Source organism: Schistocerca gregaria, chromosome 3 (genome assembly GCF_023897955.1).
Source record: "Schistocerca gregaria isolate iqSchGreg1 chromosome 3, iqSchGreg1.2, whole genome shotgun sequence".
NCBI lineage: Eukaryota > Metazoa > Arthropoda > Insecta > Orthoptera > Acrididae > Schistocerca > Schistocerca gregaria.
Genome location: NC_064922.1, coordinates 654,784,234 through 654,798,760, shown reverse-complemented (window position 1 = coordinate 654,798,760; position 14,527 = coordinate 654,784,234). Strand labels below are relative to the sequence as shown.

The following is a 14,527-nucleotide window of genomic DNA, read 5'->3' as shown; positions in this document are numbered from 1 at the left end:
AGCAGCTAAAGCGCCGCTAGATGTAGGCCTAAATCAGATCTTGACATCTGCTTATATGATTTCGAACACCATGAAATGAGCTGCTGGCGACAAAACAGTCACTCGACTGCAGTTGAGATGAATGTGTAGTTTGGAGCCAGTGTGTTCATATAGTGCTGCGCAACGAAACATATTCTTCTTGATTTTTTCAGCTCTTGCAGTTTTCTACGACTACTTATTGCTCCAAACCTCGCAGTTTAGACACATTACGAAATAGTTCCAGTAACCCAGGTGCAACATTTTCGGCTGTTACCAAAAACGTGTGCATCTCATCATTTTCCGTCTGGCTGCATTACTAAAAACTTACGAATTATGATTCGGTGTTAAGCGTCAGATTTACCGAGTTATAATGTTTCTCTAAAATGTGTAATCTGTATTTCCACTTTTAGTACTATACTTAAGGCATTAGAACAGTAATTTGTTGTATGTCTTCGGTTTTCAGGCGCGTCGGACTATATGAAAATAAGCTTCCGCTTCTATTTGATTGCACGGAATGATAATACCGTCTTCGTATTACAATTTCAAACACCTTTTCTTGCTTCTGTACAATATTGTATTGCAGGAGGGAAAAAAATGAATTTTTATAGACTTACAGCCACGCCAAAAAACTTAGGAAAATCGCATGATTTGGCAAACTAACTGAGGATACTAATAAAATTTGTTAGAAACGCAAAGATAGTTTATCATAATAACAAAAGAATTAGAAACTGAATGACAATAACTAAACCAAGCTTCGTGAATAAACGGAAAATTAAGAGTTACTCTACACGGTGCATGGAGAAAGAAAATTGCGACACTGTAGCCATAGGCGTCCTCTTCCTAGGTACAGACAATATTCCATCAACGTTTTGAAGTCAGAGCGTTAGCGCATAAAAGCTTTTGGTCTATCTCCCACGAGGAGTTGTTACCCACACTCCAGTGGAATGATTACCGTACAGTATACCTCCTTCCGCCTTGATTCGGACTCAGTTACTTCGCAACATATCTAGCTCCACATTTGGCTATGATCATTGCCTATATTTTTATAAACGGTCCAAGAGCTGGAAAAATATTACCAGAACAATCAAGAAACCCAAACGAAAACCATTTATGCATCTTCAGAAAGCCTATAAATCTATAAAAACTATAAATCGCAACTGACTAGCGTCGCAATGACATTTCCTGACCGTCATCACAACAGTACTTCACATTTCCTGCAAGTAAAATATCTTTAGTGCAGCGCTCACAGACCATTATGTAATCACAGTATACTCCTCAATTCGTTAAAAACAAATCATGAAGAGGTCCGCTGCAAAGTCGGTCAAAACGCCGGCTTTTCAATTGCTTTAGTGTTTTATAATGACACAGACTAATACCCAAAATTATTCTAATCGACACTGGTTGTGGGAGCGTACGAATTTAAATCACGAAGAGATTTGCATTAGTTAACAGACTGAAACTAAATTTCATGTGCTTGTACATTCCATCTCTATAACTATGGGCAAATGCCGCTGGACAAGCGAAAGTCAGAACAGTATTGCCACTCCATATGGTAACTATAATTGCTGAAATAAAGACGTATGAAATTCATTTGTGATACAGGACTATTAAAGTTGCAGACCTACTGGCCAGGAATGCAAATAAGGTTCCAAATATGAATTTTGAGTGTAATGCCCAAGACGTTTTGACTGTGTCCGTAGTAAATGTTCACCATGACTGGTTTAACATCTTAGAGTGGTTAAAGCTACTGTTGCAACAGGAACGTAGCGTTTCCAAACATACCGACTATACGTTAAACACAGGCAAAATTGTCAGTGTGGTTTACAGTATATCGTAAGCATCGTTAAGTAAACCATATGACTTTGCACCAAACTACTGTGAGGTGCTAGATTTTACGGACGTTGCTGCTGGCACCCCGGAAGTGAAGCAGTTTCAGTTCTTGCCGAACTTACCAGGAATGTAATCAACTTACCAATAACTAGTTGTTTTACTGCGGTCTCCTCTAATTCAGAATGTTTCCGCCCAAATTCAGTTGTGCAAAATGCAGTTTTTTGCTGTAGCAAGTCGTGTTAAGGATGATTTTAATAAATACTGAAAACTAATGTATAAGTGTAGGTCTTTTATCATATCCGAGCGAGATACTGCATTGGTTAAGATGCTGGACTCGTATTCGGAAAGCTCTGGCTTTTAAATTCCGCCGGTCGCGGTGGTCGAGCGGTTCTAGACGCTTCAGTCCGGAACCGCGCGACTGCTACGGTCGCAGGTTCGAATCCTGCCTCGGGCATGGATGTGTGTGATGTCCTTAGTTTACTTAGGTTTAAGTAGTTCTAAGTTCTAGGGGACTGATGACCTTGGAAGTTAAGTCCCATAGTGCTCAGACCCATTTTTTTAAATTCCCGTCTAATAATCGTAATTTAGGGCTTATATTATTTATTCAAGACGTCTGATTGAATCTCTGTGCAACATGTTCACAACCGTTTTATCCCCTGTCTTCATTTCACCTCACTCTCTATTGGCTGTGACTTCATAATCTTCGTTTTCTAATGGCTTCGGCCAAGCAATGCGTCACAGTGAGTAACACGCACTCGTCGAGGGGAGGGGTCAAACCTCTGGCTAATCTCATCCGGAATTCCCATGGCTCACATTAGTCACTTCTGAACGATGACATAAGTGCCGACAGGAAGGTTAACTTCCCTTCTTCACTTAAATGACTTCAGTATCGAAGAGACCCAAAACTTTATTCTTCCAAGATTTTAAACATGGCTGCAACAGCAACTGTTGAAATTCTTCAAGATCAAGTATGACAGCCAAAACAGTTGCAGGATAAAAATTTATTAAAATTCTTGACCAAGGTTTCGGTACATATAAATATACCTTCATCAGAATTAAAAAAATCTAAAATTACATCATGCAATGACAAGAGACATGCAAGACAAGAGAGACTTGTCCTCGATAGTTCATAGGTGAAGTAATGGTGCTAAACTGTTCGCATTGACCCTGTGCCTATAGTCATGTTGTACAAATGGAGAAGATGTCTTAATTATTGACCACGCCTTTGGCACAATTGTTTTATTAATCTCCATTGCATGATGTAATTTTAGATTTTTTACTTATGATGAAGGTATATTTATATGCACCGAAACCTTGGTCAAGAATTTTAATAAACTTTTATCCTGCAACTGTTCTGGCTGTCATGCTTTATTCTTCATTCAAAGCAATAAACTATTTCAACCCTTTCTCAGAATTCACTCATATGATAAACTTGTATGTTTGTTTGTATGTCCCACACTTCCTCCTAAACCACTCGACCAACTGCAACCAAACTTCGTAACCATACCACTTACTGTATGAGAAGAATCGCTGTGGGGCAAGAACCAGCTAACTATCAAGCTGGTGAGGGAGGCGGTGGTGGTGACAAAGATGTATAGTCCAGAATGAGCGAATGCCCAGTATTTATTCATCCAGTATATGAGAATGGGGGCACTTAGTGACCTGCAACAACCTTTACACGTAATTTCAACCCTTTACTAAACTGTGCTTCGCTAACACTACAAAATGATGAAAGGAAAAAAGTCTATCACTTACTTTTTTTTCGCTGTTCACGCGGTAAAACTGCAGCATCAGGCAGGACGTTTTACTTCTTTACTACTAACTGTACTAGCCACATATTTTGCAGACAGCATTCATATGTGCCACTGAATGTACCTACAAAATTATACCATTGTAAGGCGTATAGTTCAGGAAATATGACGTCATAAACACTGAGATCCGTGAGAACTTAACTGCAGGACGAAATTCGCTAGAGATACAGGTGATATGGCCAGACGGAGAGGGAGAAGAACAACATGAACCAGATGTGGTGGAGGAGAAGGTGGACACAGAGAGGGAAGGGAAAATGGAATGGACAGAGAAAAAGAAGAGGAGAGGAGACGGACAGAGAGGGGGAAGGAGATGAACAGAGAGCGGGGAGAGAAGGAGATGGACAGAGAGAGGGGTAGAAGACGATGGACAGAGAGTGAAGGGAGGGGTGGAGGAGGTGGACAGAGAGAGGATGGTGAAAGAGATGGATAAAGAGAGGGGAAATGAAGATATGGACTAACAGGATTGGAATAAGTAAATACCTTGGTAACGCCGGGTAGTCTGCTAGTTTGTAATATAATTCAACAACTACAGGAAGATTTTTATTTGAGAAGAACATTGGCATCCCAATTTATTTTCCTAGGTAAGATCGTAACGACAGCTCATAATATGATCATCAGATAAGTTTTCAGCTGAGTTGTCGGCTACTACAAACAACTGCAGTGTCTTTATAAAGTGCAGTGGTATACAGGGCGAACCCGAGCTACACCAACAAAATTTCGGTGTTTCTTCAGGGACGTTTTCTGAGTGTTTTGGTACAAGGAACCTGCAGTCTCTGATGACTCTTTAACTCGTTACACAGCAATAATGCTATTGTGATGTATTCGGTTTGTTGTCACTCGAATTACCTTTGCTAGTATTAAAGTACCTTCACAAGACTGAAAAAGCCTGTAATTTACAATCGTCGAAACATACAACACAAAACATAGAATAATGCAGTAACGCTCAAGACAAGTGTAAGAGTACTGTGACTTTGTTTCTGTCACTGCGTGAACAGTTCAGTACAGCGTCGTTGTGTCGCTGTTCCATTGCATTCAGTGGACGAGGGACATATCGGCAAGTTCTCTATCAGTAAACCTACCCATGTTGCCGTGTATCACTGTTAACGTACAGCTAACAGCGTTGGAAAAACAAATTCAAGACGGAACTGAGAATTACAGAATGCAAGCTTGAGGCTAAAGTGTGAAGCCCGCGTTACCAATATTCAACAGCAAGTAGCTTAAGTGAATGCTAGAGGGCTGTTTCCAAACAAGATACACACCGTATACCTTCAACATTTGTGCTATTGTGCAGTTACTTTCAGTGCAATAGAAAGATAAATGGGGGTAAGAAATCAAACGAACTGCATTTATTCTGTAACAAGGCGCCCGAGACCATGAGTCTCTAATATCAAAACAATCAGAAAATTTCCCTGAACAACATCCGATAGCCTAGCTGTGGGCGCGTCTGATGTGGAAGGGGGTAATCCGGTGCTAACGTAATATCGTACTCATCTCTAAAAGCAACAAGGGAGACTGTGGTCTTAATCTCCTCACGTAACGAAAAGGTCATCACCGGCAGTGTCTCTTACACCATACACAGTAAATCATTACCAGCACGTATGGAACGTGTCCCAGCACACTTACTCACAATTGTAACGCTACAGGCAGCTTGTTCGACTGCCACAGGACGGACAGAATTTGAAAGGTCGACAGCAGGCCGGCGTGAATGTTTTTTGGGACGGCCAACTGTCAGACGGACTGTGAAAGGCTAGCAAGCCACGAGGCGCACCGGTCATCGTTGTTTTCCCAGGCAGAAAGAGGGGTGTGTTCCGGCGGCACGGTCGCCGGACGAGGTAAGATGGAGAGCCTGTGACTTGGAATATAGCCAACAGTATAATTTTAATGACAGTGCTAAAATTCGTCACAAGAATGCTAGAAAAAACCAGTGACAGTTTTGGAACTGTGGCAATGGGAGGAGCTCATTCAACATAATTCCGCGTTTGAAACTGTAGTAGTTAAAAAGTTATTAATATTATTGCCATTATCGTCTACAATAAACTGTAACAACTGAAGCAATCAAATCACACTTGTGATACTTCAGATGAAAGATAATGCGTATAATATAATGAAGAGATTAATTTTCTAATTAAACAAATATGAGAAATGTTATAAACAATTTAGTTAGTGTACATAGATAGTGTCATAACTATGGAATGCTCCACAGAGAGAAATAAACGATGTAATCAGCATTCGTTTCCTTCTTTAATATTCCAATAATTTCCGCTGTGCATTTAATTATAGTTGTGTTTTATAAAATAGGTCATGTTAGTGTTTTGACTCGATTGCCGGACGTGGTGATTTATATATTTGAGATTTTTTTAAACTGCTGAAATAATATATAAGTGGGTTTATTAAGAGACTGCAAAAGATGGCTGATATTTCTGTATATTGTACTATAATTATTTATATGAAATTAGTGTGAAAATTACAAATGGTGGTCAGTATGAAAGTATCTGCACTGCATCACAGAGTGGTCATGTGACCGAATCTTTATAAACAAACGTGCAGGGAAGAATTTGTGGTCTTTCCTCTGTTGTCTTGCGTCTGGAGTTTTGGTGTGGTGTTTTGTATGCCACGAATGTTCTTTCCGTGTAGCGAAACTCGTACTTTATTGTTTTGCGTGTGGTGCTGGGTGCAAAGGAATTCCAAATTTTGCACTGCTGATAGATGCTGAGCAGTTGTTCGGTGAGTGTTTTGTATGTGGCCTCACTACCATACGTTGTGCTTTTCTGTAAACTTTTAAGGGGTTTATATCAAAGTTAAAATCATTTTTTAGCAATATTGTTATCCAAAATTGTTAAGGCTCTTGTGGCCACTTGTTGACAAATTGCCTATTGGCTTCTGTCTCTGGTTCTTCGGCCGACGTTCATCTAATGATTTTTCTGACGCTTCGCCAGCACGAGTGGCTGGCATTGTCAAAGCTTCACCCTCCATTGCCGGCAATGTCGTTATCCTTCGGGACAGATGCAACATCTGGACATATTTTCTTAAATTATACGCTAATGTCTCACTACTAGTATCAGATTATTATACAAACATTATTATATTGTGAAACTTCCTGGCAGATTAAAACTGTGTGCCGGACCGAGACTCGAAGTCGGGACCTTTGCCTTTCGCGGGCAAGTGCTCTACTAACTGAGCTACCCAAGCACGACTCACGCCCCGTCCTCACAGCTTTACAGCTGCCAGTAAAGCTGTGAGGACGGGCCACGAGTTCTGCTTGGGTAGCTCAGATGGTAGAGCACTTGCCCGCGAAAGGCAAAGGTCCCGAGTTCGAATCTCGGTCCGGCACACAGTTTTAATCTGCCAGGAAGTTTCATACCAGCGCACACTCCGCTGCAGAGTGAAAATCTCATTCTAGATTATTGCATTGTGTTGTTGAGCTATACAGCGACAGTGTGTGGCCACCCCAATTGACCATAGCGAGTCTGCTCACACTCTGGCGAAACTTACTACTGCGTCGTAATTGTATTAAAAGGGATGCACTGGAAAATGTAACTCTTGCCTCAGTTAAGGAGTCATATCGAAGTTGACCTCAAACCCTGATAACTGGAAAACCAGGAAATAATTCAGTCGCGAAGTCCTGGGGCGGGAACCGCAGGCACGCCGTGTTCGACCTGTTGCTGACTTTGGAAGCGCGCGCGGGGTTTTTCCAGTGATTGAGCGGCGCTTCTCGCAGCCTTGCCCCACCGAGTGGGTCGCCGCCAAATTTTACGTCGCCCGTCCCCCATGAGACGTTTCGAAACGGCCCAGACAAGAATGTGCCGAGGCGGCAGATTCCCGGCACCCGCCCGGCCCACCTGCGCAGCGCAGCGACCGCCGGCGCGCCGCAACAGGCCAAGTCGGCCCCTACAGCTGCCGGTGGGAAGGCAACAGGCATTTTCGTGCATGCGCGTTGATATCATTTGCCCGTGACAAGACGCATACAGGGAATTAAACCCCAGCTCTGTGCTCTCATCATACGATGTTCCATTCTCAGCAGCTCCAACACCTGAGTGGTGCTGATAAAGCAGTGCTCATCCCCTGGACAGCCGATTAGGACCCGTATGGCAAAAGGGATTTAATACACTAAGGTAACAAAATCGCGGGATAACGATATGCACATATGCAGATAGAGGTTTTATCGTGTACACAAGGTATAAAAGAGCAATGCATAGGCGGAGCTTCATTTGTACTCAGGTGTTTCATGTGAAAAGGTTTACGAAGTGATTTTGGCCGCACGACGTGAATTAAGACTTTGAACACGGAATGTTAGTTGGAGCTAGATTCATGGGACATTCCATTTCGGTCAAGAGTGCGCCGAGAATACCAAATTTCAAGGCATTACCTCTCGCCACAGACGATGCAGTGGCCGACGGCCTTCACTTAACGACCGATAGCAGCGGCGTTTGCGTATAGTTGTCGGTGCTAACAGACAAGCAACACTGCGTGAAATAGCCGACCGGAGGTGGTCGTACGGTTCTAGGCGCTAGAGTCTGGAACCGAGCGACCGCTACGGTTGCAGATTCGAATCCTGCCTCGGGCATGGATGTGTGTGATGTCCTTAGGTTAGTTAGGTTCTAATTAGTTCTAAGTTCTAGACAACTGATGACCTCAGAAGTGAAGTCGCACGGTGCTCAGAGCCATTTTGAACCGCGTGAAATATCCGTAGAAATCAATGTCTGAGGTACGACGACCGTATCCGTTGTGATAGTGCGGCGAAATTTGAAGTTAATGGGGTGTGGCACTGATGTGGTTGCCTTTGCAAACAGCATGACACTGCTTGCAGCACCTCTCGTGAGCTCGTGACCATATCGGTTGGACCCTGCTCAACCGGAAAGCCTTGGCCTGGTCATATGAATCCCGATTTCAGTTGTTAAGAGCTGATGGTAGGGTTCGAGTGTGCTGTAGCCCCCACGAATCCATGGATCCAAGTTGTCAACAAAGGCCGGCCGTGATGGCCGAGCGGTGCTAGGCGCTACAATCTGGAACCACGCGACCGCTACCGTCGCAGGTTCGAATCCTGCCTCGGGCATGAATGTGTGTGATGTCCTTAGGTTAGTTAGGTTTAAGTAGTTCTAAGTTCTAGGGGACTGATGACATCGGAAGCTAAGTCCAATAGTGCTCAAAGCCATTTGAACCATTTCTCAACAAAGCACTGTGCCAGCTGATGGTGACTCCATAATGGTGTGGGCTGTGTTTGCGTGGAATCGACTAGGTTCTCCAGTCCAACTGAACTTATCATTGACTGTAAATGGTTATGTTCGGCCACTTGGAGACCATATGCAGCCATTCGCGGAGCAGGCAACAATGGTTCGCGACTGGTTTAAAGAAAATCCTGGACAATTCGAGAAAATTTTGGACAATTCGAGCGAATGACTTGGCTACCAATCGAGCATTAATGGGACATAACCGAGAGGTCATTTCCTGCACAAAATCCTGCACCGGCAACACTTTTTGCAATTATGGACCGCTATAGATTCAGCATGGCTCAGTATTTCTGCAGGGATCTTCCAGAGACTTGTTGAGTCCATGCCACTTCGAGTTGCTGCAATACGCCGGGAGAAAGGGAGTCCAACATGGTATCTGGAGGTATCCCACGGCTTTTGTCACCTCAGTGTATGATGCTCCATTTCCAGCAGCTACGCCACCAAAGAGGTGCTGATAAAACAGCGCCCGTCCCATGGACAGTTGATTAGGATCCCCGTATTGAAAGAGACTTAATATAGCCATGTTGGTTTTCCCAGAAAATATAAATACTTTGTAAAGTTATCATATTTCCATCCTAATCTAGTTACCAAAAGGCAAGATTTTTCAATGGCATTAATCTTCTTCAACTACACGAAATACGTTGAAAATGGATCTCGCATGAAAGGTTACACCTTTTTGACACATGGAGATACAAAACCTTTCGAGACGAATTTTAAGTTAAATGAAATTTCGTTGACAAAAATAAGTAGAGGAAATGGTCCAAATTCGGGCTACCACTTTCATCAAAAAATATAATGTCAAGATTGTTGCACATTTCAAATGCAATACGCCTTAAAGAAATTCTGAAACATGTTCACTTTCTAACAGTGAGGTTAAAATAAACAGGCTCGAATTAAAAGATTGCAGAAAACTGCTTTATTGGCGAGGACTGTAAATTTGTGGTGTAGCTCGGCAGGGCTATAAATTAGCAATAAAATGAGTAACAGTATGTCAGGTATCGACGTTACTGTTAAGAAAGTCTTACCTGTAATGTGCTGGTTGGTTGATTTGGGAAGTGGCCCAAACAGCGAGGGCGTCGATCCCGTCGAATTAGGGAAGGATGGGCAAGGAAGTTGGCGGTACCCTTTCAAAGGAACCATCTCGGCATTTGCCTGCAGTGTTTTAAGGAAATCACAGAAAACCTAAATTAGGATGGCTGGACGCGGTTTTGAAGCGTCGTCCTCCCTAATGCGAGTCCAGTGTGGTAAACACGAAACATACTCACATAAGATGACATGAATTCAGAGCATTATAAGTATTTATGGTTCAAGGTACAGAAAAACACACGACAGTATTTTATGAAAGAAAAGTGTCTGTCTGCAATAGTCACAAGTGTACGTATCTGTTTCAGAATCTGCAGATTTACCATGCGCCGACGTATTGCACTCCAAACACTTGACCCAAAGTTCTCCCCTTGAGCCAGCCGGAGTGGTCGAGCGGTTCTAAGCGCTTCAGTCTGGAAACGCGCGACCGCAACGGTCGCAGGTTCGATTCCTGGATGGATGTGTGGCGTGGATGTGTGTGATGTCCTTAGGTTAGTTAAGTTTAAGTAGTTCTAAGTTCTAGGGGACTGATGACCTCAGTAGTTAAATCCCATAGTGCTCAGAGCCATTTGAACCATTTTTTTTCTCCCCTTGAGTTCTCAAAAAAGAGATCCTCGCAAAAAATGCAGCTTGTATCCCCATCATCTGGATACTGTCGTAGATGTGTTTCCAGGTCACTGTCGTTATGTACTACTCGTTCCAGGGCTCACAATCGTCCTCCGAATCTGAGGATTTTTGGATCACCTTTGAAGACCTACCCTTTGTCTGTATGTTTGCTGCTGGAGTGTTAGTTTTCGCTTTGCACACTCAATGTCACCGGAAGATAATTTCTTCTTACCCTTCTTGACAGCAGATGGTTCCAAAGATACAATACGTGACGGTGTGATGTTCCACTGACACACCAACGTGAAAGCTTACGACACCGATGTGTCGCTAATTTCCTGAAGGCAGGAGCTGTAGCAATCTCGGAAGGGCTCACTTGTTGTGACGTTGCTGGAGGAGCCTGCGGAGCAGAGGGAAGGACCTTAAAAGGGGTGTAGTCCGCGTCCAACATACCCCACACCACCTTCCGCAGCTGTCTCTGGGACGACAGCATCACGCAACATTAATGATGATTCGTCCGTCATAGATCGATGAAATGCAAGCCTACTTTTACATCGTAGTTTTAGGTAAGACTTTTGACAATGTCGACTGTAACGCATCTTCTTCTTTTCCTTTTTTGTCTTTTTCCCGAGTTTGTATTGTATCGGCATTGTTGTATACCGGTTTTGGCAATGTTAGTGAAATTTGCTGGTTGAGTGCACTCCTCCGAGAAGTAATCTTTGTACCCGGTCTGTCTGCGACAGGTGTAGATCAAGTGTGTGTTCAAGTGTGGGAACGTTTTATAAATGTTTGCGTAGTGTGTATCTGAGGCGAGAAGTGGCTAACAGCTCGGTATTTACATGCTGCGTGGCGCTAGCAGTGGCCACAGTTTATGTCGCTGCTCTCCCGCTGCTGGAGTGCTAGTTACGCATCATGTTTTAGTGTCCCTGTAAATACATAACAATAAACCGAATATCGCACTGGACCAGTTGTCAACCGTTCTATCGATCGGGCACGTAAAATTTCGCTTTACGAATCATTTTGTTCCTAACGCGAAACAAACCCACGCTTTTCTTCGACATGGGGCATGAAAGACTTGATGACCAATATTTGTTTGGGATTACTCCTGCTACACATCGCGGAAAAAAAACCTGCAAATATCTTCCAGAGAAAATGCGCATGGCGAGTCTTAGCAGATATATAAGTGAACCACAATGAATCGAAATCTGCAGTCTAACGTTAAATAAAACAGGATAACACAAAGTTACAGTTTGTTGATTTACGCAAAACATACTGACAGCATCTTACAGTATCGACGAAAAGACTGCCAAATACTACAAAACTGGCAAACCTCGCTTATATTTTCTGTCCGTTGAAACCTCTCAAGGACTACAAGAGTCAAATCCGTAATCTGTCTCCTGCCATTTCCCTATGTGTCATAGTTTCCCTAACAGGACTTACCGTCGTGTTTGTAAACTTTGAGAACGTGAATTCCTCTGTAAGATTTATGTGTTAAAGAACGCTAACTGTAACAGGAGACAAAATATGAATTGCACTTCAAAACTCCCACCCCCTGCTCGAAGATACATTCTAAGCTCTCATCCCATACTTACGAAAGACGTACATCGAGACTTACAAGAAAAATGACAAGCAATGCGGACTCATCGTAAGCCACTTTCCGGTGATATCGGCAATGTACGAAGTTGGTATGTCTGAATCTTCTGCAGAAATTCAGAAACGATACACAGATTAGGTCGAGTATCAATGTACCACGTCAGTTGCTGACAAAATGTAATTTTAAAGCACCGCCCAACTGGTAAATTTGTTGTTGCTAGCGCGCTATCTTACGCGACCGATACAGGTTTCTTACTTGTGTGAGCGCCGAAAACACTGACGTGTTTCGTGAAAATGCTGCATTATCTGCGATCCACAAACCAACTGCGTGAATCGGGTTATCGAAAACATCCATCACGGGAAGGAAAAGTTGGCAGCTAATCGAAAAGTGAACCAGTATCTCGCTTCTGGCTCTAACAAGAGATACAGATCCGTTGACAAGAACCGCACGTCGGCTCCATCCTGACTTATAAGCAGCCACAAAATCTTCAGATGCAGGTAAGGCCGCCAGGAATAATTTTTAGTGCTACCGAATTTCACACGTGTGTCTGCGTCTAATTACCATGGGCTACGACACGGCCTGATAAGCTGCTTTATCATCGCCATTTACTTTCGGTAAAACGTTGAGCAAAGCGGGTACTGACAGGTCGGAGAGGTCGCCTTAAAACATGCGCAGTTCGCTATTCCCAGTTCCCGTTTTACAGTTTCCATTAGCTTACTAGACATAAACACGGCAATTCCTGGATTAGTCTTTGACAAATACGGCAGATAATTATTTTTTTATTTGTCTAACTTGTGAGTACGAACGCTCCCACCAACCTGGAGAATGAACTACAGAAAACTGTATGTTTCACAAGCATGTTTCTCAAGCAAACAAGCGCTTCGTTCATTCACACCTTAATATCTCAATAACTTGGTTTACACAAACTGTTGAAGAGTAACTTAAACTTAACTACTGTTGTCGTGGTCTTCAGTTCAAAACCTGGTTTAATGCAATTCTCCGTGCTTCTCTATCCTGTGCAAGCCTCCTTACCCCTGCATAACTACTTCAGCCTTCATCCATCTGAATTTGCTTACTGCACTGATGAGCCAAAACATTATGACCACCTGCTTAATAGTTGGCTTGTCCGTCTTTGGAACAAAATACATCACTGATTCTGCGCATCAGGGATCCGACAGCTTTTTGGTACTCTTTTGGTGATATGTGGCATTAAATGTCCACGCATAGGTCATGTATTTCGCGTAAATAACGGACCGCTGATTGCGTACGCGGTGATGGCGCCCTATAGCGATCCAGATGGGCCGAGACATCAACGCGAGTTCACTATAACGCTCCTGAGACCACGGTAGCACGGTTGTGGCTCCAAAGACATGGACAGATGTACTACTGAAAGATGACATCGCTGTCGAGGATGACATCAAGCATGAAGGGACGCAGGTGGTTCGCAGCGGTCAGCGTGTCTTCGATTGCTGCCACAGGTCCCATTCAAGCGCAGGAAAACGTCTCCCGTAGCTTCGCATTGCTCCTACCAGCCTGTTTTCGTGGCGCGCTGCACGTTTTGAGCCACCGCACACCTCTATGAAGGCGTTTGTGGAGACGGCCAGCGACTATGTGCAGCAAAAATATGATTCACCCGAAGAGAAGACACTTTTCCATTGATCGAATGTCGAATCACGATGATCCCGGGCCCACTGCAATCGTAATTGACGATGTAATTGGATCGATACGTGGACACGCAGAGATGATCTGCTGCGGAACTCCATGTTCAACAATGTACTATGAACGGTGTGCTCTGAAATAATTGTGCACGCACCGGCATTGTGCTTTTTCAGCAGAGATGTCACAGATCACCATCAGTCCTACTTTTCAGATAAGACAAGCCTCCGAACCCCACGTTCTGTCAAGGGTCGTGAACGTCCAACCATTTAACGCCTAGCAGTAGTTCCACCGTTTTTCTTCCTCTTTCCATAGATACTCACGACAGTAGCACGTGAACATTCGACCAGCTTCGCCGTTTTCGAGATACTCGTTCATAGGCTCTGCGTTATAATAATCTCCCTTTACCGAAATCGCTTATCTCAATGGATTTTCCCATTTGCAGCCCATATGTATTTTTAAAAAGCTGTTTCACAGAGGAAGACTGCACTGTAATTCCTTCTCTAGATTGTCGCACAGATGACAAAATGGTAGATATTGAAATAGATGACAGAGGGAAAGAAAAACAATTAAAATCGCTCAAAAGAGGAAAGGCCGCTTTACCCGATGGGATACCAGTTCGATTTTACTCAGAGTACGCGAAAGAACTTGCTCCCCTTCTTGCAGTGGTGTACCGTAGGTCTCTAGAAGAGCGTAGCGTTCCA

General features: G+C 43.4%; 1 protein-coding gene across 2 annotated transcripts in view; it reads left to right on the top strand.

Moving 5' to 3' along the window:
* LOC126354616 (mushroom body large-type Kenyon cell-specific protein 1) overlaps positions 1-14,527 on the top strand; it is a 146,025-nt gene that overhangs the window by 18,225 nt on the left and 113,273 nt on the right. Inside the window, exon 1 of one of the 2 annotated variants that reach the window (XM_050004381.1) lies at positions 12,577-12,664. The exons of the other annotated variant lie outside the window; for it this stretch is intronic. The gene's annotated coding sequence lies outside the window, so the exon portion shown is untranslated. Of the gene's footprint in view, positions 1-12,576; positions 12,665-14,527 lie in introns of those variants that run through there. 2 annotated transcript variants of the gene reach the window in all.